The sequence below is a fragment of the Myxine glutinosa genome, chromosome 7 (assembly GCF_964187855.1).
Source record: "Myxine glutinosa chromosome 7, kmMyxGlut1.1, whole genome shotgun sequence".
Lineage (NCBI taxonomy): Eukaryota > Metazoa > Chordata > Myxini > Myxiniformes > Myxinidae > Myxine > Myxine glutinosa.
Window position 1 is genome coordinate 32420983 of NC_136267.1, and position 3057 is coordinate 32424039.

The 3057-nt window shown below is 45.1% G+C and overlaps 2 non-coding genes across 2 annotated transcripts; both read left to right on the forward strand.

Annotated features, from left to right (window-relative positions):
- Window positions 1–680: 680 nt before the first annotated feature.
- Window positions 681–762, forward strand: TRNAL-UAG (transfer RNA leucine (anticodon UAG)). The gene has a single exon. It is a non-coding gene; the product is annotated as a tRNA-Leu (tRNA).
- Window positions 763–2332: 1570 nt separating this feature from the next.
- TRNAL-UAG (transfer RNA leucine (anticodon UAG)) lies at window positions 2333–2414 on the forward strand. The gene has a single exon. It is a non-coding gene; the product is annotated as a tRNA-Leu (tRNA).
- Window positions 2415–3057: the final 643 nt, after the last annotated feature.

Genomic DNA, 3057 nt, shown 5'->3' on the forward strand with positions numbered 1-3057 from the left:
AAGACAAGGGGTGTGTTCCATTACCAATCAGCCAAGACAAGGGGTGTGGTCCATTACCAATCAGCCAAGACAAAGGGTGTGGTCCATTACCAATCAGCCAAGACAATGGATGTGGTCCATTACCAATCAGCCAAGACAAAGGGTGGAGTCCATTACCAATCAGCCAAGACAAAGGGTGTGGTCCATTACCAATCAGCCAAGACAAGGGGTGTGGTCCATTACCAATCAGCCAAGACAAAGGGTGTGGTCCATTACCAATCAGCCAAGACAAGGGGTGTGGTCCATTACCAATCAGGCAAGACAAAGTGTGTGGTCCATTACCAATCAGCCAAGACAATGGATGTGGTCCATTACCAATCAGCCAAGACAAAGGGTGTAGTCCATCACAAATCAGCCAAGACAAAGGGTGTGGTCCATTACCAATCAGCCAAGACAAAGGGTGTGGTCTATTACCAATCAGCCAAGACAAAGGGTGTAGTCCATTACCAATCAGCTTGCTATCGCTTGCCAAGCCAGCCGTTCCTTATCAACCGTTTCAATGGAGTGCTTGCTTCAGTGCTTAAGCCGTTGGGCGAGCACTCAACATGCTGATTGGTAATGGACCACACCCCTTGTCTTGGCTGATTGGTAATGGAACACACCCAAGGTACTATAACAATCCCACCACATAGGAAGTGTCTGGTAGTGTGGCCGAGTGGTCTAAGGCGCTGGATTTAGGCTCCAGTCTCTTTGGAGACGTGGGTTCGAATCCCACCACTGCCATTTCCTTTCTTTCGATCCTCTTGTTGTCGGTGATGTTGATTTCCCACTCAAGTTTGAGTCTTCCATGCAGTAAAACTTCCTCCAATGCGAGGGATACGTTCTGGGATAACCTTGTGTTGGAGGAATTCGCGTTGGAGGAATCATTAAGCGTATGGGGGAAATTGGGGATACGTTCCAGGCTCCCAAAAAACTGACCCTAAAACAGACTTTCTTGCTTTTTTTACATGTTTCCTTGTATGGAATGGTACAGCATTATTAAATATACATTAAAATAAGTGTTAGTATCATGATAGTATTATATTATTGCAAAATAATTCACATTATTGTGGGGTGGTTGTTGGAGGTTTGGGTGATGATTTACTGGTGGATGGTGTTGAATTGCTGCTGGTAGCTGTTGAAGTTGGCCTAGAGAATTGTGTCATCGGAACATGCTTTGCCTTCTCCTCTATCAGCTTCTGAACCTCTTTTGGGTATCTGTAGCTGCTCCTACATCAGCAGAAGCAGCCTCTCCAGTCAGCGTAACATTATGGAGGTTATATTGGTTCACGAGTTATCAAGTGACCATTATATTCGTCGTGTGTGTGTGTGTGTGTGTGTGTGTGTGTGTGTGTGTGTGTGTGTGTGTGTGTGTGTGTGTCTGTCCGCAGCATAACTACCTGATGATATCATCCGATCTTGATGAAACTTTGGCGGGAGGTTGATCTCATGATCGAGTTGTGTCCTGCCTAGATGGGGGCGTATTGCGCACATTGTGGGCGGAGCCACGCCCGAAAAAGATGTCTTTTTTGGGGATAATCGATTTCAAGCTCCATCTTCTCCGTGGGAGTTGGTGGAATCTGACAGGGGTTTCGACATTTTGTTAGGCCAATGTCATGTGTGCTGGAGCTGGATTTTTCCACGAATCCGTCCACGGAGCTGGATTTTTCATTTTTTTCATTTTTTTTTTCTTTTTTTTCTTTCTTTATTTTTTTATTTTTTATTTTTCATTTCATTTTTAACCGAATTGTCGGTATTGTGTAGCTAACTAACCTCATAACTGATTATACATTGTTTTCTATCTCATTTCAAGGTCACTAACCTTCGTTTTGACATTTCCAGGCCTGGCCCTGTCCGGGCCTGTTTTGGTTATAGTCCGTCCTTTGTCATTGAATACCTGTCGCTCGTGAACCATCGTCATCTCCTGACTTGTCTAATTTTAAATTTGTCAAACCAGCCCCTGCTTGCTTGAAATTATTGAGATGGTGCTGGAGAAGACTCAGTTTATTCTGTTTCTCCATCAGGTTGGGCTTCCTTCTTCAGGTAGATGCTAATGGTCTTCTTATAATGGGCTCACGGTCCATTACCAATCAGCCAAGACAAGAGATGTGGCCTATTACCATTCAGCTTGCTATCGCTTGCCAAGCCAGCCGTTCCTTATCAACCGTTTCAATTGAGTGCTTGCTTCAGTGCTTAAGCCGTTTGGTGAGCGCTCTTCATGCTGATTGGTAATGGACCACACCCCTTGTCTTGGCTGATTGGTAATGGAACACACCCAAGGTACTATAACAATCCCACCACATAGAAAGTGTCTGGTAGTGTGGCCGAGTGGTCTAAGGCGCTGGATTTAGGCTCCAGTCTCTTTGGAGACGTGGGTTCGAATCCCACCACTGCCATTTCCTTTTAGATCCTCTTGTTGTCGGTGATGTTGATTTCCCACTCAAGTTTCAGTCTTGCGGAGGATGTGGGATTTTTTGCGGATATATTGTAAGAAAGATGATTTTTCAGTGTGTAACATTTTTCTTTCAATAATTGTTGTAATAATAATGAGAGTAATCTCGAACACTTATACATTAACTATGGTGGACTCGATTTGAACAGCAAGCTTACAGTTATATTGTTACAGACGCGGTTGTGGATGTTAGTTTACCGAGCGGTTTGGTATGACCGCGTCTGCACAGTTTACCCGATTATGCTCGAACGTTGACTAAGTCGCGCTATGCTAAATCAATGATGGAAAAGACACAACGGCTGGATTAAAATGACACGACACCAAGGGTTCAGTTCTCAAGACCTCCGGAGGAGGTTATATTAGGGCGGAAGGTCAGATTACAACGACAAGAGGGACAGCATAGAAAGGCAGGCACTTAGACACACTCTTATATTAGCCCCGACAGACGACAGATAAACGGGACAAAACTGACTCACACGGGGATTGATGGCAAGGAAAGCGGGCAGTCGATGGCTCAAGGTGCACTCTTGGCTCAAGGACAGAATCGACCCGGTCCGGTCCAAAGATGCGGGGAGGTATCGTCGCGC